The sequence below is a fragment of the Dermochelys coriacea genome, chromosome 26, assembly GCF_009764565.3.
Source record: "Dermochelys coriacea isolate rDerCor1 chromosome 26, rDerCor1.pri.v4, whole genome shotgun sequence".
NCBI classification, from domain to species: Eukaryota; Metazoa; Chordata; order Testudines; family Dermochelyidae; genus Dermochelys; species Dermochelys coriacea.
The window spans coordinates 11,603,376-11,626,271 of record NC_050093.1 but is presented as its reverse complement, the minus strand read 5'-3'; the positions used below and the strand labels follow the sequence as shown (position 1 = coordinate 11,626,271).

Here is a 22,896-nt window from a genome sequence, read left to right as displayed (position 1 = left end):
ACATGAGGCTGAAGGGGCCAAAGCCTGGAGTCCTGACTGAGCCCTGATGCTCTCTCCCAACACTGAAGTCAATGAGAGTTTAGCCTTAGTAAAGATTGAGTAATTATTGAGGGCTAGATTCTAGGATCTTACTCCATGAACAGCCCTATGTGATGGTGTTCGCTTTGGGGTGCGATCCAGAGCAGTGAGGAGTTGCGTCACCACTTGCTCTGATACCCTGGGTACCTCACGATGCTTGGCTACTGCAGCTCTAAGCCTGGGCCACTCACAACCTGCCAACGAGAATGCGGGTCACTCTCCGAGTATCTGTGTTTAGCTAAGCCCAGGTCCAGCAGAATCGGACTCTGCAGCCTGCCGGTGACCCACCAGCCACACTCTGGCTTTCAACAGCCTTGATTACAAACAGTAAGATGACCCCAAAACACTCTCTCAGTCCTGAATTTCCCCAAAACCATGGGCCCTAAAATGTCCACCCTCTCCTGGACAGTTCAGAGAAATTATAAGGTTCGTTGCGCCTGTAAAGAGACAAAAAACACATCACAACTTATTAACACAACTGGAGTAAATACCCCCTTCCCTTTAAACACAGCACTGAGTTGCTTTTTAGTAAGACGAAAACAAATGAACTAACAACAGGACGTAGGTTAAATGATGCCAAGTAAAAAGAATAAAGTTAGAAAGGGTTACAAGCACAAAAGTGAAAACACGCATCTAGAAGTCTAAAACTTAATCTAGCAAGAACCATCTTCAAGATGGTTCTCTCACCAGTCATTCTTCTGCCCAGCCATGGCTGATTTTCTGTCAGTCACAACCGTCCACAAAAACACACAGGGAAGGTTTCCCTTGTCTTTCTAGGTGAAAGATCTTTGCCTAAGGACCCATCTTTCTCAGTGTCTGTCTAGTGATGGATGCCGAAGATGGCTTCTATCCTTGCTTATATCTTCCAAAGTTCAATGAACTTGCTTCCCGAAGCAGGATGACCTCATACTGTTCTTTCCTTCATGTGAGCTTCCCATCCCCCTGTATGATTTCTACGTAAGTGGGGCTTCCATTGTTTCTGATTCTACCATGCTTAATTTACATAGGAGACACGTAGATAGCTGTGCCGTTCCTACACACTAATATCAATGAGTATCCATAATTCCTTACATAGTGTTAATACATCCATTTCACAATGATATTAATCACCAGTGTCATCAGCTTTCAAAAAAGATCTCACTCTACACTTTTATAATACAGTAATATTGCGTACAATCAGCTGATTCAATTGCTTTAGCACCCCCTGTCTTTATAGCCCGGTAAATCTTTGTAATGTATTGTTTGAAAAGTAAAACCCAACCCACGCTTCTCTCTCCTGCTGAACGTAGATGCCTTTCTGTCTTCTCCCCTACTCCTTAGGCTAGGTCTACACGGGCAACTGAACGACAAAACTTTTGTCTTTCAGAGGTGTTAAAACTCGCCCCTCCCCCCCTTTAAAGACAAAACTTTTGCTGCAACAAGTGGCAGTGTGAACAGCGTGTGGTCACCAGGAGCGCTCTCCTGCCAACAAAGCTAACCCTGCTCGTTGGGGGTGGACTTTTTTGTTGGCAGGAGAGGGGACAAACAGCAGCTACACGGCACGACTTTTAGAGGCACGGCTGTGGCGACACAGCCATGTCACTAAAAGCTGTGTAGTGTAGACAAAACCTTAGGGTGAGCTTTGCCTCCACCCTTTGTTAGGTTGATGGGTCCATTTACGCGATTTGTAAATACATTTTCATAGTCTTTCAATGTACTTTGGAACGTATCTCCCTGGTGGGGAAAACACATTCCTTTGTATGGGGCACACCTGTTTACCAACCCCCTTAAACACACTTTAGTAATCCTTCCAGCATATGTCATAATTCTTAACACCCTTTGCATATATACATCATGCAGGAATATTAATGATTAGGGAGTTTTAGTTTTCAAATAATACCCCCAAGGCGTATTTCATACAAAGATTATTATACAATCGTGCGTGGGGTGTTTGAACATAGGAGAGCTTAGTGTCACATCCTGTTGCGCTCCAAGCATCAACTTGTGGAGTAAGATGCTACTCAGTGTAAGGGGATCAGGATAAGACTCTGCGTAAGGACTGAGTAATTAGTGAGTAAGGAGCATCAGCCCCATATTTTGTGCATTAGGGCTCTTTCAATTGCAAAAGATTCCAATCAGCCTTTGGTTATTGATCGCGTTGTCAATGATTCCAGGAAGCAGCACCGATCTCGGCCCTCATCCCCCCGCACCCTCAGCTCTCAGGAATGATGGGAAGGAAGATGGATCTCGGCATGGCCAGTATTGGGGTAAAGGCTGAGCCGCCCCCAGGGCATTCCCAGCAAGAGAGCAGAACCCAGAAATACATTCAACCAGACATATTAGCTCACATAGCTCTCCTGAGGCACTTTGCATGCTTCGATCCTCAAGCACTTTACAAAGGAAAGAGATGATTAATTATTCCCATTTTATTGAGGGGCAAACCGAGGCACAGGGAGGCAAAGTGACTTGTCCAGGTCAGTGGCTGAGTTGGGATTAGAACTTGGCTCTCCCAGTTCCTAGCCCAGTGCCCATGCTGGCTCCACAAAGGGAGGGATGCTTCTTTCCCCATGAGAAAGGAGTGGTGCTAAGCTGTTTCCATGGAAATCGTGAGACAAATGTCAGTAGGACATACTGCCTCTCAGTCAGCACCCTACACCTTAGATTCATAGATTCATAGATTCATAGATACTAAGGTCAGAAGGGACCATTCTGATCATCTAGTCTGACCTCCTGCACAGCGCAGGCCACAGAATCTCACCCACCCACTCCTATGAAAAACCTCACCCATGTCTGAGCTATTGAAGTCCTTAAATCATGGTTCAAAGACTTCAAGGAACAGAGAAGCCTCCCTCAAGTCAACCATGCCCCATGCTACAGAGGAAGGCGAAAAACCTCCAGGGCCTCTCCAATCTCCCCTGGAGGAAAATTCCTTGCCAACCCCAAATATGGCAATCAGCTAAACCCTGAGCATATGGGCAAGATTCACCAGCCAGATACCCAGGAAAGAATTTTCTATAGTAACTCAGATCCCATCCATCTAATATCCCATCTCAGGGGATTTGGCCTATTTACCCTGAATATTTAAAGATCAATTACTTACCAAAATCCCATTATCCCATCATACCATCTCCTCCATAAGCTTATCGAGTAGACTCTTAAAACCAGATAGATCTTTTGCCCCCACTGCTTCCCTTGGAAGGCTATTCCAAAAAAAGTTGGAATTCAGTATTCACTCACCATCTCGTGAAGCAGCACGTTGCCATCTTTGGTAAGCTTGATCTCTCCAGCCCCGGACACCAGCATCTTCATGGTGCCCTTCTCCACCTTCCAAACACCTTTGGAAATTGACCACAGCAGGAGCCACGGGGGGGTGGCTACAAGGTAGGGGCTAGAGCACTGCAAAAACCCAGCGACTCTCCGGTTAGCTCAACAGCATCAGCTGAATGCGTGGCTTATCTCAGGGCCTCCTCATTGCAGTATCTGAGCAGCTGACAATCACTACAGGATTTTATCCCCTCAGCACCCATGTGGGTGAGGGAAATATTATCCCCATCTTACTGAGGCACAGAAAGACTACGTGACTTGTCCAAGGTCAAGCAGGAAGTGTGTGGCTGGAATTGAATCCTAGTCTTACAGTTCCCACACTTGCATCCTAACCACTAGGCCATCCACCCTACCACAACTCTGTCCTATAGAGCTTCCCCATTCAATCCTCCAGGACCATGGGCCCCATTCTAAACTGCCTTACACCCCATACTGTCATATACAAATGTGCAAATGGGCCTCAAAATACCTCCAGTGGTGCATAATCATGCTCTGATTTGTTAGCATTTTACACCCCACTTTACACAGGTGTAAACAGCCTGCTTTTTGTTGGTGCTGAACACCCACAATTCCCATCCACATCCATGGGAATTGCAGGTACTCAGCACCTTTGAAAATGAATGGCATAATTAGACTGTGGAACTCAATGCCACTGAGTCACAGAGGCCAATAATTTAACACAATTCAGAAAGGGACTGGATTACAAGAATACCCAGAGCTATTATAATTAACTAAAATGATCAAAGGGATAGAAACTATTAGAGATCAGAATGAGACCTAATGTTGGGAAGGGGAAGATTATCTCATAGATGCTACTGTGGGAATTTTACATCTTCTTGAAGCATCTGTTGCTGCCACAGTCATACAGGATACTGTACTAGATGGTTCTTGGGTTTGGTCCAGTCTAGCACTTCCTATCTTTCACACTGAAACTGTACAGTTTCATTCCTAGAAACAAACAACGTGGCTGGATAATTTTTTATGACCAACAATAATACCTGCAGCGATGGATTAGGGAGAAGAAACCTCATGCATCAGGGTGTCAGCTGATCACAACGGGGGGTCAGGAAGGAATCTCTCCTACATGCACAATCGGCCAGGTGCAGTATGGAGAGCCAGCACAGATACCAGCCTAGATGGGCCAATGTTCTGATCCAGTCTGGCAGTTGCAGTGTGGTTCTGTGTTCCATAAATGATGGCACAAAACCATGAAGAATCAGGCCCCACATGTCGCCACGGCGGATACTAGGGTGATTAATAAATAAGGAGCTGAAATAGATTTAGGTCAGTGAGGGATGGACAATTCTTGACTAATCAAAGGGCACAGCATTAACTATTGGAGCAGGAAACACAAAACCCCGTGTAGAAAGGAAGGGTTTCTTCACACAATATCCGGGATGCTAAGGAAACAGTTTTGCTGTAAATGTTGATTTCACAATATTTAGCACTTTGGATGCAAGTAAATTACAGTTAAAAAAGGAGGAACCAAAAATACTAACTCTGGATAACTGGACCTTGCACTGTTATTTATTTACTTGGAGCTGCCCTTTGTACTAGGTGAGCTGTGCTAAACAAGTTTCTACCCTGAGGGGCTCACAATGAAAGGTCATGGGCTGGCACAGTGCAAATAAAGCTGGCTCAGAGAGCTCCATGGTCTTCATTAGAAGGCAATGGAAGAGTGAAATTCATCTGTGGCCTATATTTTCTGTCTAGCCACACTCATGTCCTCATCACTTGCAAAGTGAGAGAACAAAACGAGCGAAAACAAAACCAGTAATTAGTCTTTCTGGAATGGATTGCTCAAGGGTGGCTGGGCTGGTGGGTGTCTCACCTGGGCAGTATTCTGCACCCCAGCCAAGAATTCCAGTGAATCAGGGCACACATGAGGTTGGGAAGAGATAAAGGAAGGGCAGGAGGGCATGAATGTTTCTCCCTTGCACTCTGGGGCTCCTTCCCAGCTCACACTAGTTAGGACCGGTCTGGGACACGTCCTGTGGACTAGTTATCCAAGGCAGGGATCAAGGTTACTGTGACTGTGTGCTGGAATCAAAGCTGAGCCAGTACCCTGGTCACTTAAGCCCCAATTAATTCCTCCCAGGGTGGGCATGATGGGGAGCAATGAATGGATTAGAATGGGCTGGGGGAGAATTAACCAAGCCAAATGGCCCATTAACACAAGAGGTATAAGGCAGTGAAGGAAGGACACGTAGGGGAGAGAGACGCAGGTTAGCAGAACCAGGATGGATCTCTGGGTGGAGAGATCTTGTCCCTCTCCGTGGCAGAGAACTGAGGAGAAAGAAACTGTGAACAATAGGGTGTATGGCTCAGTCAGGTGGCGGAAAGAGCAAATGTAAATAAACTGCACAGGGGTGTGTAACAACGGAGCTCTCCGAGTGGGAGCGGACAGAGCAGCAGCGGGATGTCGCCCTGACATGCTGCATTTCAGCGGCGTCCGTGCACAGGTGGAGATGCACATTCTGCCAAAGTCTGGCCTGGCCGGAGCAAAACTATGGCCCCCCAAGCCTGCTGGTGTATTTCCAAAGGGGCAGGAAAGTAGAGTCACATGATTCTAGGGTCTTGTGACACCCGGGGGAGCCCCTTCAGAATGGTGAGACCCCAGCTCCATGTGTATTTCAGGGGTGGAGAGGGGAGCTGGGAGGGAACAGCCCTTTAATGTGTGGGGGCTGGCTTGGCCTCTCTTTTCTCTCCAGTCCTACCCTGCTGTTGAGCATAGGTCCGATCCCAGCGGCAGAGCGGGGTGCTGTGTTGAGGACAGCTGTGGGGCCAGGGGCTATGTTCTGCCCAGCCTTTAGTTGGGTGTGGCAAGGAACTTTTCTCCCAGCAACCACTTGACAAGGCTCATGTGAAGACCAAGCAGAACGTTGGCCCCACTCTGCTGCCCTGGACCCACACAAAAGGGAGCGGAGGGGGTGCCGAAAAGGCAGAGTCTTGGCTCCCCCCAACCCATGCACCAATGAGCGGATTGAGCTGGCTGTGAAGGGGAATAAGCTGAGCTCTACAATGGGGGTGCAACAGTGACTGCATGAGGCACAAAGCAGCCCCCCCAGTTCTCCCTGAGGCAGCATGGCCCCCTGTGTTCCCATTGTAGGGATGCAGCCTCACCCCACCACTGGCATATCAGGCACAATCTAGCCCTGAGCTACAGTGACTGTTTACCATGCAGCCTAGCATAGCTGGGGGGCTACCATACAAGCAGCATCAACCGGGTCATGAATGTCATGTCTACGCCTCCCTCCGAGAGGGGCTTTCGACTGGACAAATACCACCGCGAGATGTCCATCAGTGTCTCTCACAAAGGCTCTGGCTGATTCCCCCAATAGGTGTGAAAGCGTGAGCAGAAGGTGGTCTTCCACCAGGGCTGGATCCAGGTTGCTAGCGGGTTGCAGGGAGCATGCCCACCCCCAAAATGGCTCAGCGGGATGTGATGGCAGACAAAGAGCACTTCTGATCAAGTGCTGTGGGATGGACAGAAAAATGCTCCCGCAAGACAGCATTAACCAAGCCCTAGAGTAGCTGCAGCTAGCAAGGGCCCTCAGAACCCTGCCCTCTGTGTCTGCATAGCTGTGTATGGATGCGTCAGCATAGATATCAGGCTCACAACACAACAATGCAGTGTGGATCCTGAAGCGCAAGCTCAGAAAGAATGGGCCTGCAGGCATGGGTCACATGGACCCGGGGTTACTATGTAGTGCAGACATATGCATAGCTGGTTCACTTGCACAAACCCCAGCAGCCTTGCCAGTATTGGAAGCATGCTCTGGAGCACAGCAGAATAGAACGGTGTGAAATAACGATTTTTTGGCTCCGGTTGGTACAAAACAATTTTTTTTTAAACTTTTTTCCAGCAAAATGAAAAGGTAAAAAAACAAAACAAAAACCCAACCATTTAGGGTCAACCCAACTGTTTTGTTTTCAAGGTTTTTTAACCTTGACTTTATAAACCCGAGTCAAATTCTGAAACCTAAACCAAAGTCTAATCCTTTGAACTTTCCAGATTTTTTGGTAGTCACCAAAACCAGCCTGAAATTTGCAAATTGTTTCCATCGACCTAAATCTGCCTTTTACGGCAAAAAAGGGATTTGCAGGGCGGGGAAAAAGGTGGTCCAGTTGTACAGCAGAAGTCCTTTCTGCCTCTAGCTATTTGCAGTGCTACCTTTCATAGATCAACTGAGGTGAAGGCAGTGGGACGTCGGCATGGAGTTAATGAAAGAACAGCTAATAACACTCCCCCCCACAACCAGTGCTCTTGGTGCTACATTAACAGGGTGGCCCCTGGAGCAACCCATAAACTTGGAGGGACAAGGCTGGATTTCATTCCATCTTCCTCCTCCGAGGGCCACCCCTGTAATTTCTAAGAAATCCAGAAAAAAACCCCAAAAACCTACGAGTCCCAAGAGGCTAGTGCATGAAATACATCTCACCAGCAGTGTATTTACCACCCAACCCACGGCTGGAGAGATATTCTGGCTATTTGAGGTGCAGAGAGCTGTCTGAAGCCAGACTCTGCTAATTATCTGCAAAGGGGAACTTTTGCATCAGGTTTTTTCACAGCCACTTATTTCTGGCATCTGTTTTTAACCCTCTTGAATTCCCTGCCTCCACAGGTTTAAACCCTAGGCGAGACAGCTCAGCTGGTAGCCCATAAGGCAAGCTTGCCTATTATATTCACTGGCTTGCCTTCATTACAGGTCGCTGCTTTCATTACATTCAGCCATAACGCAAGAAGCCTGCTGGCCTGTATCCTGTTAGACATTAGCTGAAGCATGAGTTAGCATAAGTGCAGTTAAGTAGACTGAAATCCTTGGCACAGATTCAAGGCCCACTGGTTACCTTTAGATGTTGGAAACTAAGGAAAGGAGTACTTGTGGCACCTTAGAGACTAACAAATTTATTTGAGCATAAGCTTTCATGAGCTACAGCTCACTTCATTGGATGCAACACGAAAGCTCATGAAAGCTTATGCTCAAATAAATTTGTTAGTCACTAAGGTGCCACAAGTACTCCTTTTCTTTTTTGCAAATACGGACTAACACGGCGGCTACTCTGAAACCGGAAACTAAGGAGAGCTTGCTCAATAGTAGAAGTTAGCAGGTTCCAGTCAGAGTGAGCGCAAGGAACAGGGAAGCAAGAACTGCCAGTCTGCTTGAGCAAGGGCTGACGGTCTGATTGTGAGCTGAAACGGCAGCTACACGTATCAATCTGTTAACCTACAGAATAAGTGCAGCTCTGTATTACGTCAGTGAAATATGGGCATGGAGGACCCAAGCAGGAGCAGACGATGCTCAGGCCCTATAACACGGCAGTCACCATGTAGTCCAGGGCTTGTTCTTTCCTGGGCTTCTTACATTGCTGTCCGCTCTTCTACTGCTTCGACTCGCTGAGGAACTTGGACCATCGGCCACCGTGGCATGCCAGAGACAAGGCTGGTCCTTTTGTCTCTTACCACCCAGTCCTCAACCAAGGGTAATGAATATGCAATGCTAAGAGCCTATGCGTAGAATGATACCACAGATAACAAGTTTCAGAGTAGCAGCCGTGTTAGTCTGTATTCGCAAAAAGAAAAGGAGTACTTGTGGCACCTTAGAGACTAACAAATTTATTAGAGCATAAGCTTTCGTGAGTTACATCCGATGAAGTGAGCTGTAACTCACGAAAGCTTATGCTCTAATAAATTTGTTAGTCTCTAAGGTGCCACAAGTACAGATAACAAGAGAACCCTGATACTGTATTATTCCTATGTGGTTTGGATCTTTTCTAGCTTTACCCATTATTTTAATAAAGATATCGAAGGTTTTCCTTTGCCCTCATTGTGAGTGTCCTTGTCATCCACCCCGAAACTCCCCACAAGATATTGAACTCCATAGTGCTAGTTCTGCATGGCTGGATTTGGGGAGAGGGGCGGGAAGAACTTTATCACAGTCAGATCAATTGGCCATCAATCCAAACATTACCACCCTTCCAAAGGGTCAGGCAACAAGCCACAGCTGCATTTGAGGAAGATATAAAGCTCCTGGAGCTTAAGTTGCTTTCTAGGTACTTTTACGGCCCTACCACTGTAATATCTGAGTGCCTCACAAAGGATGAATTAATCCCTACAACCCTCCCTCCCCCTTCCCCAGTGAGGTAGGGAAGTATCATTATCCCCATTTTACAGATGGGCAACAGAGGAAAGCAAGCAACATGCCCCAGGTCATACTGGAGGCCTGTGTCAGAGCCAGGAACAGACCCTACGTCTTCTGGGTTCCAGTCCCAATCACAAGTCCATCCTCCCTGGGAGAGGCTTAGTGTGTGAGAGGGGGTGGCCCTTTAGGTGAGATCTTAAAAATATAATGGTTTCTCTTGCTTTCTGGGGAGGTGGAAGCCCACTCCCACTTTGGAAGGGTCAGGGTTTTCCCTGCTATCCTTGACAAACGTTTCCCTTCACCCCAGTGCTGAACCATGAGCTGGTGGATACATTGTAGTGGTGGTTTAAGGTGTAATCAGACCTGATCATTAGTGCTTTTATGTGCCAGGTTAAAAACACTTTTATAGAGGTGGGTGAGCATCATTAGACAGATGGGAAATGGAAGTTAAGTGACTTGTTTAAGGGGGGGTATCAGGGAAAGGATCAGGAATAGAATCCAGTAGTGCTGACCTTCAACATCCTGCTCTAATCATTCAAGCAGACTCCCTATTACCACGGATAGACACCCATCTTAACTTGTCCCTCTTTGAGCTCAGAGTGAGGCACGTTGCAGGGAATTTAATCAGAAGTCGGTTATACAGGTTCTTTCCCACAGTTGCACTTCTAAGCAGCTGTGCCAAGATCTCTCCCTTGGCCAAGTTTTCAGAACGGATCTGGCACCTGAGATGAAACAATCTCTTTCAAGTTACTCCTCAGTTTCTGGGATGACTGGCCCTGGGCCAAGGAGGATTAGGATACACTTTCAAGTTCCTAAACAGGCAGGAGGGAGACAAAGGTGCAAGGATGTTCCTCTACGAGCAACTGATGCTGGTCACTGGTCTTAAACGTTCCTCTTGGCTCAGCCTGTGTGTGTGTTGGGAGTAAACATTCTGGGTCAGAGGAAGAAACAACCAACCAAAACCACAGGCTCTTGAGGGTGAAGGGAACACTTGAGGGCATGTCGAGAGGACAGGATAAATCAAAGAGGGAGCAGAACCGAATGAGCACCTCAAGAGCCCTGGCCTTCCTTAAGGACCCCATCCTGCCACCGTTACACTGAGTAGGACCTGGAGTGCGATTGGTTTAATTGGAATGACTCAGTAAGGTACTCAGTGTTACAAGTGGCAAAAATCAGAAGCTGCAGACGTTTGCTTGGGTGGGTGGGCGTTAACAAAGAAAAATAAGGGAGTCAGGTGCCCTTTGGCACCTAATTCCCATAGGCTCCTTTGAAAAGCCCAGCCAATGGCTTTTACTAGCCCACCCCAAACTCCAGTTCTACTGAGTGGGTCAGAAGATTATCCCTTCTGCAATAAGGATGGAGAGAACCTGTTTGGAAATACAGCAGAGGTGGGCAGTTCAGGGTGGGCAGTTCAGGTCTTGCCTACCGTGTTTCAAGAGAGACAGTAGCATCATCACCTGCCACTTGGTTCCAAAAACATAAGAATCAGCTTTCCCTCCCTGCCTTTCTACATTGGCCTCCAGTGCATTTAAAACAAATGGCTTGCGTTACATATGCACAGAGAAGTCCGATGGAAACAGATATTTTTGCTGGAAGCTTGCAACATAACATGACTTCACTTCTAAGAACTCAGAACAATAAAAACACAGTAACGAAAACTAGAGAGAGATAAAGCAGGCTGCTCCCTAAAACAGAGGCACAACTCCCCCTTCCTTACTATAGGCTGTCTCCAGATGCTTCCCTGCAGAGCCCTCAAGCTTGCAAGCAGCACTAGGAACCCCACCTCCTCTCCCCCACTCACACACTTAAAGTGATAGCTTGCAAATCCAACACAGTGCACAATACACCACAGCATGTTGCACTGAACAAGTACCCCGATGAAAGGTAAACTCCAGCCAAATGGATGATCAGTTGCATTGTGCTCTATAATATAGTTCCCAATCAGTAAGGCCTGAATTTCCAGAAAGGCTCTCTGTCATAAGGGGTATGTGTCAGATTTTCATGATCTCAGTTCTGGGGTGCCAGAACAGGGGGAGCTGGGGGGCCATGCCCCATCACTTTTACTATCCATAAGGGCGAGAGATGGTGGGAGAGGGGGCAGAGAGGAGCAAGTGGGGGGCAGGGTCTTGGGTGAAGAGGCAGTGCAGGGGTGGGGCCTCGGGGGAATGGGTGGGGCTACAGTTTGGGCACGGGTGCCCCCCCCCACTTTTAGGGAGCTTCCGCTGCTCCTGTCTCAGCTTCCACTCAGGCAGCAAAATAAATGACTGGACTTTCAGCATCTTGGGCGCTGGGCTCTTTGGAAAAGCTGACCAAAGATCTCACAGCAGCTCGCAGATGTTAATGAGCTAAGCCTGCCTACCCTGCCCTGGGACACAGGAAAGTTTGACACCCATTGTACAGCTTGGTGAATGGTGCCTGAATGGAAGCAGAGGTCTTTTGAAAATCCAGCCCCAGTTGTGGGTGTGGAGCACTTGAAAACACATCCCGAGCTCTTCTGAAAATCGGCCCGCACAAAAAGAGATAGCGCCAGCTAGCTCAGACAAGCCCCACGTTCTTACGTCACAGAGCCCAGCATTTATCAGAGCTGGGGCATCACTACAGAGCACTTCGCCACGTGGTAGAAGTTTTACGTAAGAAATAAGAATCTGGCAAACATCCTTCCACTTTACGCAAACACTGGGCTCTTCCAAACCACACAGGTTTCCTGCTAGCAGATGGAGCCCTCTTGTTTTATGAGCAAAGCTCAGGCCGCATCTACACCCAAGGCTTGCGTTGACCTCGCTACGTCGCAAAGGGATGTTAAAAATTCACACCTCCCTCCCAGAGAGGCACAGCTATGCCGACCTAGCTTCTGCCTCTCGGGGTGGTAGATTTACCACAGCAACAGAGATGCAGCATTTCTAGCGAGACATACCCACAGTTATTGCAAATGATACCTTAGCAGGGAAGGATCATTCACTTAAAAAGGATATAGGGAAAAGAACAGCTCTTGTATCAGCATGGGGCTAATTACATTAACATGGCTGCCAGCAGAACGTGTATTTCTAGCTGGACACTGGCTGGACTATAAGGACTCTGAACAGAATTTATAAGCTCTCAAATCTGCGTTCATCACATCCAGCTAGGTATTTATACGACCCTCATGCCAGTAGTATGTCAATGTCTCATGACAATTAATGGATGTTAGCTTCACAACAACATGAGATACCAAAGTCCTCGCCCCATTTTACAGGTGGGGGAACTGAGGCTCAGAGAGATTAAATGACTTGCCTCAGGTCCCAGAAGGAAGCTATGGCTGACAGAGGGACCCGAACCCAAGCCTCTTGAGCCCCAGTCCAGCCGTCTAGCCATGAGATTATCCTGCCTATCTAGGCACAACACTTACATGGTATCACGCCTCTGAGCATTCATGCCACCAAATACAATTTTGCATTGCTGTCTGTCATACAGTCATACAGTCATACAGCATTTATAATATATTTAAAAGCTAAGTACTGCAGTGATCCTGTTCAAGTGCATGTACCTTACTGTTCTCCACTAGGAACAATCAGAACTTCTCAGCTGTGTGACACAGACCCCTATACGGCAAATACAAAAATGGAGATTCTCCTTTAGCTCCAGCACCTTGTGATTTCAAGGCAGGAGGAACCTAGTTCTATTTCTGCAGTCAGGGGGAAGTGTTCCGTGACTGCGGTGAACAGCACAGTTCTGATCCACCTACAAACTTCCCCGAAGTCTGAAGTGTTCAGATGCCAGCTGCGAATTCAGATCCAAACCTATTCCAAGTCCAGGGCTGCTTGGAACTAGGAATTTCAGTTCAGCTGTTGATGAGACACATGAAATTCACATCTGGGTATCATCATTGGGAGTCTCAATCCCCATAAAGTTTGGGGCGGGAAGGAGAGGTTTGCCCAGTTTGAGAGTCCAGAGCCATCTCTAATTTCAGGGCAATCAGGAAAAGGCATTAATCTTGCTGCTATCTGACCCTCCTCTGTGCTGAGGGTCCATTAAAACAGCCTGCAAAATTACTGTTTGTGCCTGCGCGAGGGAAGCATGGCCTCTCTTGATCCGGTTTGACCGGACAGACTTCCCCGAGCGACGGCAGGAATGTGTGCGAAGGGAATCTCTAGGCAACAAGCCTGTTTGCACTCGTGAGCACACGCCCTTTGCCTTTGCACTATTGTTAGGGGCCACTTGTCCCCGCAAAGCAGCTATGTGCATGTGTGAACGCACTCTAGCGGCATTAGCTGTCACTGTGCTTGAGCATTTTGAACAGCAGGAGATAGGGCAGCTCAGAGGCCCTGAATCGGATTGCATTCATAGGGGCTTGGATACAAAGCATTATATTATTAATAGCTCTGCACAGCTCTTATCAGCTATCCAGACAGTTTAGGTACCAAAGTCCTATAACAAATCCATAGCTGCTTAGTGCGAAGAGCTTCATGTTTGTCGCTATGCCACACAATATGACAACACAGAACTTCACAGCAGCAAAGGGGATAACGCCTAGCTCTTCCTGCTCCTAAGCCACAAGGCCCTATGGCTTAAGTCAGGGGTTTTCAACCTTTTTTCATTTGCAGACCCCATTAAAAACATTTCAGGTGTGGACCCCTTTGGAAATCTTAGACAGGCTGCAGACCCCCTGGTTGAAAACCACTGTTCTGTGGCAACGATAACATTTTGCAGACCCCTTAGACATAGTCTGCAGATCCCCAGGGGTCTGCAGACCACATGTTGAAAACCACTGGCTTAAGTTAAAGGAGAATCTCCATTACATATTAGCATTATAGGACCTATGACACAGAGGATCAATTCTGATGCCATCCAGTAGATGGCAGTGGTTCTCATTCACACTAGCCAGCTGATGGCCATGGTTCTCATTCATACTAGGCAGCAACACCTTGTTTTTCCACTTCTTATAGCACCTTTCATTTAAGGATCTCCAGGTATGTCAAAGCTATGAATGATTTAAGCCTCACCTCACTGTCTTGGGAGGTAAATCTTATAGCTGTGGTATAGATTGGTAAAGCAAACAGAAAGGTGAAGTGGATTACAGAAGCAGATCCTTGGGATGTGGAGCTAGTGGTTTGAGAATTGGGGCCCTAATCTCATTGTGACTCAACTCCCCATCTGTAAATGGGAGCAATAACCCCCCTCCCTTTGTCTGACTCATCTATTTAGATGGTAAAATGCTTCAGATTTGTACTGCACCTAGCACAACGGGGCCCTGATTTTGGTTGGATCCTCTAGGTCCTGCTGCAAGACAAATAAAATGGGGAGGCTATTACAACAGCCTTTGGAAAAAAAACCCAATCAGTTCTTTAATTAGAGCTCTGCCATCTAACTTTCTTACTGCTTGTGGGAAAACTAGCTCCGAGTCACGTTACCAGAGCATGGAACCAGCTGGGCATGTGTGCCATTGAATTTTTAAACGACATGCTTCCTCACTGCTCCTTTCCCCACACATGCAGGATAATTATAAAGCTTACAATAGTCGCCTCAAGGAAGATACATGCACATTATAAGTAAAATAACAGATTTACTGCAGGGCTTCATGTTTGTGTAAAGCAAGCTCTCTCTCTCTCTGTGTATGTGTTACATTGCATGTGCAAATAATTTGCCATTATAGACAGGGTACATGCTCATACAGGGCCTCCATGGACGCCGAAGGAAGTAAACACCAGACCTACTCTTCCTCTGGAATCTGATCATAATCCTCAAATCAATCCTGAGCTTGATTCTTTATTATCTAAAAGTAGCTTCAGGGCTCAGTGGATAGGACACACTGTCAGCGCTGCTGTTAAAAATGGCTGGCAAGGTTGGCCACACCCAGTGCCAGGGATGAGTAGGAAAAACGAGTGGTTCTTTAGTCTTATTAGAGCCGGACTGAGCCACCCTTACTTACCCGGAGTAGCACTGGGGTGTGCAAGGATTCCACTGATTGCAGGCCCATAATGATGGTAAAGCACCAAGTTGCCTGAATAGAAGGTGATGAGCGTTCAGTAGGATAGTCGTCATCATTACGGTTCAGGCACGAAGCGTAAAATTTATGCCTGTGAAGAGCGGGCAGCACAGAGACAATGCATCAGTTAAGTCCCCCCTCAGCCCTATTCTGAACGTTTAAATGGTGCAGAGGTCCTTGTGCTGGTCCTCTTTGGTAGTGAATTTCACCCTCATGGAGATGCTGCTAATCCACAGAGATAAAAGGAGAGTTTCTTAGAGCATGTGAGAGTGACACACCATACCTACTAGGTAGGACAGCCTAAGGAGAGCATACAGGGCTCAGACCCCAGACAACTTTGCTTCTAGGCCCAGATTTGGCCTGCTGGGTGACCATGGGTGATACAAGGATAACAGTACTGACCCCTCCCCGCCTTTGTAAAGCCATTTGAAACCAACCGATGAAATGCTCTCTATAAGAACCAGATTGTTTCATTATTCTAACTGTATCACTAATTCCAATACATCAATTCAGTCCATGCCCGTCACATTGATTAAAATACGTGATTGATCTTAGATCCAGACAGCCACCCGGGTGTACAGCACAACTTCCATACCACAAGGTTGAGTTTATAGCACAGCACTTCTGAAAACTGGGGGTCTTTCTAACAAAATACACTGCTGCTCAGCCACAAGACACGGGTGGATGCAGGAGTCAGTGAGGGAAATGCTCTGGCACGGGGAATGCAAGAGGTTAGACTAGAGAGATCATAATGGTCCTTTTTAGGCGTAAGATCTATGAATATCAGGCTCTGTATATGTGAGTTGTGGACACAATTACTTGGCGTATGCAGTGTTGTTGTACCTGTGTCAGTCCTAGGATTTGAGAGAGAGTAGGTGAGTGAGGTAATATGTTTTATTGGACCAGCTACTGTCGGTGAAAGAGACAAGCTTTCGAGCTACACAGAGCTCTTCTTCCGTTGTGGGAAAGGTATTAACAGCATCACAGCTAAATACAAGATCCAACAGATAGTTTATCATTAGTTGGTGCCACTTAGTTTAGCATAAGTAGTTAGAGCATGCACTAAGTGGCACCAACTAATGATGCTAAACTATCTGTTGGATCTTGTATTTAGCTGTGACGCTGTTAGTACCTTTCCCAGACTGGAAGAATTGCTCTGTGTAGCTTGAAAGCTTGTCTCTTTCACCAACAGCAGTTGGTCCAATAAAACATATTACTTCCCCCACCTTCCCCCACCTTCTCACTTTTACTTGTAGTCACTTTCAATCATGGGGCTTCTTTAGGCTCTTTTCCATCTCAGCATTTTGACCTTAATGTCAAGTGTCCATAGCCAGTGTTCCAAAGAGTCTAGGAAATTCACCTACAGCTATTAAAGGGAAGATTATTTTTAATTAACCCAAAGGATTTGATTCCACTCACATTAAGTAGATGGTCAAATTATTAGTGACCAAATTCATTGGAGGATTCCATATAAATCACACTATTTTGTCCAGTGCCTTTCATACAAATTCCAGCCCAGATTGTGCCTTTAGAGCTATGCACAGAAGGGACACTCTGTTCGTGGGGATGGGGTGATCCAAAGAAGGCAAGGAGACATTAGAGAGCAGGATGTGGCCTTATTCAGCTATTGCTTTGTCCCTTATATGTAAGCCCTACTAATTTTTCCATATCCCATACCCTGAAATGCTCAGAACCCCCATCAATGCATAACTTGGATCATTTCCTTACCCTGCATGTATCATAGTGCGGGGACAGAATTAACGATGGGTTTCAGTTGTTCTAGACATAGGCCAGGATCAAAATCCAGGATCTAAACACCCTCCGAATCCCACCCCGAGCTCTCTGGGGCAGGGACTTCGACTTGTTTGCACAGCACCTAGCACAATACGTTCAGAGTTACAAAGGGATCTAGGCACCTAAAGATGCAGAGAGGTGCCTAGTGGGATTTTCTAGATCCCCTCCTGCTGTTCCAGCATCAGCTGCCAGATTTGCAAAGGTAGTTAGGTGCCTAGTGGAATTTACTTCAGGGTGTCTGAAATCTTGACTCAGATCCGTATGGTACATCAGGAGCCACTCTAAACTGTACCCGCTCTTGCTTTTCCAGTCCCCGCAGCGCAGGCGGTTTCAGTTCCTGTTTGAATAACATGCAGTCAAATTTTTCCCCGTTCGGTGATTAGAGCACCGCAATCTCCAGCCATGTTGGTTTATACTCAGTAATGCCCTTCTCTGAGATGCCGCCAATAAAAGAATGAGGTGGAAGGCTGGCCCAGTGGTTTTGTCTCAGGAGAGCTGGATTCTATTTCTGGGTTCACACAATCTGTGTGACCTGGGGCCAGGCACTAGATCTGTCTGTGATTCAGTTTCCCATATGTAAAATGCACTGCCCTGCCTCTGTGAGGTATAAATACATGAAAAAGGGTGAGGCACTCAGATACTATGATAGTGAAGGCCATAGGTAATTAAGTTAGGTAGAAGGGTCTAATTCATCAGCTGATGGAAGTTAAACCACTGTACATTTTAATGGCTGTGTCAAGGAGAATTTGCTGTATATTTTTGTGCATAAGCTGCACAGAGATTTTTTTAAAATATTGTCTTAAATAAACTATTTTGGGTCATAAATTATAGAAGCAACAATTAACTGGATGCTTTAATTCATCCCTATACAGTGCTTAAGAAAGAATTACTCCTTTCCTACTCATTGCTCTGAATGTCAAAAAGTTCTACTAAGGATTCATAGAATATCAGGGTTGGAAGGGACCTTGGGAGGTCATCTAGTCCAACCCCCTGCTGAAAGCAGGACCAATCCCCAACTAAATCATCCCAGCCAGGGCTTTGTCAAGCCTGACCTTAAAAACCTCTAAGGAAGGAGATTCCACCACCTCCCTAGGTAACCTCCCATTCCAGTGATCCCATTAGCCAGTTTCAGTATGAGGTCCACATGGGATCAAGACATGACATTTAGATCTATTATTATTAAATGTTGCTTTTGCAGTAGCATCTGAAAGCCAGAACTGGGAGGAGGCCCCCCCATTATGAAAGGCACAATGCAAACACATCAGTGACTGCCTCTGACTCACAGAGATTACAATCTAAATAAATTTGAACCTAAAATATCTGGATTATGCCTTAAAGTTAAGGGAATTTGGTCTAGGATAGAGCTGGTTAGAAGTTTTGGGAAAAACTTCCCTTTTTTGGACCAAACAAATCCCATTTTTGGGGAAATTTTTAAAAGCGTGTCATTTTAACAAAACTTTATCTAGAAAAAATGGAACATTTTGATTTTTTTTTAAAAATTCAAAATGAAGTTAAATGAAACGTTTTGATCACCCCAAGATGATTTTTTTTTTGTTAATTTCATTTCATGGGTAGTTTCAACTTTTGGTTTTGTTTGTTTGTTTGTTTTTCATCCTTTTCAAGACTGGAAAAAAATTCAAACCTGCAGAATTTTCCATGAAAAAAAAAAATCTGGTTCCCACATCACTCTATTTTAGAATTCTGATTTGACCTATTATAGGGATCAGCAGTGAAAAAAACCCTCTGATTTGGATCACGGTTCGAGACAATCCATTTCCCAGAATTTTGGGGGATTTCTGATCTGGGGTTTAGGTCCAGCTGCAAAATGCAAATCTGGATCCAAGTTTGAATTAACAGTGAGGGTAATTAACCACTGGAAGAATTCATCAAGGGTTGTGGTGGATTCTCCATCACTGGGGATTTTTACATCCAGATCTGCTCTAGGAATTGGTTTTGGGAAATTCTATGGCCTTGGTCATACAAGAGATCATAGAGTATCAGGGTTGGAAGGGACCTCAGAAGGTCATCTAGTCCAACCCCCTGCTCAAAGCAGGACCAATCCCCAATTTTTGCCCCAGATCCCTAAATGGCCCCCTCAAGGATTGAACTCACAATCCTGGGTTTAGGCCAATGCCCAAACCACTGAGCTATCCCTCCCCCCATATCAGATTAGATGACCACATTGGTCCCTTCTAGCCTTGAAATCTACGTAGCTATGAATTCCAAGTGCTCCAAAAGCTCAGATGTGGGGGGTTTAATTTGAATTTTATCTAGAGTCAGGGAACAGGCATATCATGGACCCTTTATTTTGTAAGAGCCCTTAATAAGAATCTGCAATGGGGGAAAATCATGACACTTTGCATGCTTCAGAGAATTTCAAAGCACTACTGAGACTGATTAACTCACAGACCCTCAGTGGAGCTGGCAAGTATATTAACACCATTTTACAGGCATGTGTTTTGAGGCACAAAGTCTGGAATTTTCAAAAGGGTCTTAGGGAATAGGGCAAGCAACTTTCTGGAAAAAAATCAAGGGGATTTGGGCACCTAACCCCCTTTAGATCTCTTTAAAAATCTCACTCTAAAGAAACTATGACTTGGTCCAGTGTTGGAAGTCCACCACACAGCCAAGAGCAGAACCCAGGAATTGTAACTCCAAGGCCACTAACAGCTAGATCACAATATCTGTGGTGGCAGATTTGTGCCTAGCACAACCTCCGGATGGAACAGGAAATACACTGGTTAAAGCAAAACCACAACATTATGACTACAAGAACGACTAAAAATAATGCTTAGAAGATGGCTAAAACACTGTACACTTGGACTACACAGTCTGGACAATTTAGAGCTAACATCAGCTCAGTGAAATGCCCATGGAGAAATATAGAAACAGGGGGAGTGGGCAAAAAAAATACATTCCCTTCTGGGAAGTTAGTGAACATTTGAATGAAGTTTACCTTCTCATGCACAGAGGCAGCACAAAGCCTATGTCGTCTTAGACCCTGGGAGCAGATGGTTTAAGGGGAAGGGGACATTTCTCAGTGTGGCTTGCCCCATGGGTTGGAGAGTCTGGGCTAAAGCCAATCCTGATGACAGGATGAGCCGCACCTGAGAGACTTCAGTTGATTCCAGTATAAAAAAAACAGAAGCTCAGGAAGCTATGGCAGAGGATTCAGAGAGTGAGGAAAGCTCTCCGGGCAGGGAGGAGGAACAGAAACCTTGTGTCATGAGGACTTATGAATGGACTTTTTAATAGTAATAAATCCAGTGCCCCCGGAGGGGTATTTTTTGATCAAGAAAGTCTGACGTTTGTTTGAACAGTCAACGAGGGGAAACTGAGGCAGACTGCCTGTAGTGTGAGCCTAGGCCACAAGGGGGAACACAAGACGCAGCCAGCTGGCTTACACTGTCTTCTCCACCAAGAAATCACTAGAAGTCAATAGAAGTTCCACAGAAAGACTGAGAGCAGAATGGGCCAGAGGTACCTGCAGTACAATTGGCAGAGGAAAAAACCCCCAACACTTCCCTCTGCATGATATAATGACAAACCTCACACCACCACTGAAAGAGGGGTGTGTGTGTAGTTTTAGGCTGGTCTCTTCACCGGTTTGAATGATGATGTGGGCATTCTACTGGAACCACCCTCACATTTTAAAGTAAACAAAACACAGAGTATTGTGGATCACACAGTGTGTGTGTACAGGTGTGTTTCTAGGATATAAAATAAAGATAGATCCCTGATCACAGCACACACACATATAAAATGTGACACTGCAATTCAACTTTACAGCAGCTTGCAGGCTAATTTTATCCCTTGACTCTTTTCAGAGATAAATACTACAATTACAGAGATTAGCAGAGACAGAGAGAGAGGAAGTCAGAGATCTAGTCAAGGGTGAAGAGAGATGTTTCCAGCTGTGATGGCATGTCAGGTGGAAATATACCAGAGGGCTCATTCCAGACAAAGAACTGCAGTAGAAAAGATACTTGCACCACCAACAGACCTGCTTGCACCTTGTATAGTCATTTCTTCACCAGCATAAAGTAGGGGCGCTCAAATTCTACCAAAGCAGGCGATTTGCCACTGGGGTAAGTTGTACTGATGAATGCCAGATCCAAAGTCCATTAGAGTCAATACCGATTCCACTCTGACTTCAGTGGGCTTTAGGGAGAGTCTGACGTGATTACACACAATGCTGGACAGCGGCGAATCGGACCCAGTGCTTAGATACTACAGAGATAAACTCTAGAGATGAACACCTTTGGAGAGACTGTACAGCAACAAAAAAAATCCAACAACCTGAAGACATTTAGCTTTTTGAATCCTCCTCAAGCATTTCGTTTCCCAACCCACAACTTTTATTTTTTTCTTTGTCACACTTGCTTTCCAATGGGGTGGGGTGGGGTGGGGGACCACAAAGGAAAAAACAGGGAGGGGAATTAAAATTGAAAAAAAAAGGTTGAAAAGCTGTTTTTTTTCAGTTTTTTTTGCTGCAAAACATGAAATATTTTGAAAACAAGTTTTTTTTTAATTAAAAAGGCCATTTTAGTCCAGAAAAGCTTGACAGTCGTTTACTAATATTTACAGCTAGCTGCATGTTATCAGTATAATTAGTCTTATATTACTATAGCTCTTATTTATTGTTTATTTAAACCCAAGACACTCATAAAATCTGGGGAGAAATTAATACTTTCTATTTCTAGGATATCTTTCATCTGAGGATCTCAAAGCACTTTATACACATTAATGAATTAGACCATGATACACCCCTATTATTACATTCTTAAGTATTAGTTGTTATGATACTAATATAAGGTGCTAATAATTAGCCACTTGCACATCAGACACACAGAGAAGTTAGATAAAAAACATCAAATAGTCTTGCTGGAAGATTGCAATGGTATCTTACAATCCAGAACAAAACCACACAGTAATCAAAAACAGAACAAGACAAAGCAGGCTGCTCCCTTAAATAGCGAGGCACAATTCACCCTACCTTACTATATAGGCTGGCTGCAGACTGACTACTGCTCTCAGATACTTCCCTACAGAGCCCCCTAGGAGGGCCAGAAAATCATCCCCACCCTACCCTTAAAGTAGGAACTTACAATTCCAAAATTGTCCTCACTACTTACCTGTGTGCTGTATTATCTTCCTCATTCTGCAGGTAAGGCTGAAATCTTGACCCCACTGCAGTGAATGGAGGTATTCTAAAAGTACGTCCACATGGGGATAAAAACCAATGGGTGGCCCGAGTCAGCTGACGTGGGCTTGCAGGGCTGATGTTTGGGCTCAGGCTAGAACTAGATCTCTGGGACCTGAGGGGGGAGGGTCCCAGAGCTCAAGCTCCAGCCCAAGCCTGAACAACTACACAGCAATTTTTAGTCTCCCAGAATGAACCCCATGAACCCAAGTCAGCTGACCCAGGCCAGCTGTGCCCGCGCCGTAGGGCTTTTATCCCTGTGCAGATGTATCTCAAGAGACCTTCACAAGATCACACAGCGAATCACCGGCAGAACCAAGAACAGAACCCAGGAATCCTAATGATGCAGTCTGTGGCTCTAATCACTAGACCACACATCCATTTGTTGTGTATTTGATTCGCTAGGATGTTTT

The 22,896-nt window shown here is 45.7% G+C and overlaps 1 long non-coding RNA gene across 1 annotated transcript; it reads right to left on the bottom strand.

Moving 5' to 3' along the window:
• Positions 1-3,291: 3,291 nt before the first annotated feature.
• On the bottom strand, positions 3,292-19,470 carry LOC122457547. The gene is made up of 3 exons (XR_006277119.1): positions 19,459-19,470; positions 14,746-14,751; positions 3,292-3,375 (listed from the first exon to the last, which is right to left on the bottom strand). It is a non-coding gene; the product is annotated as an uncharacterized LOC122457547 (long non-coding RNA).
• Between the last annotated feature and the right edge of the window lie 3,426 nt (positions 19,471-22,896).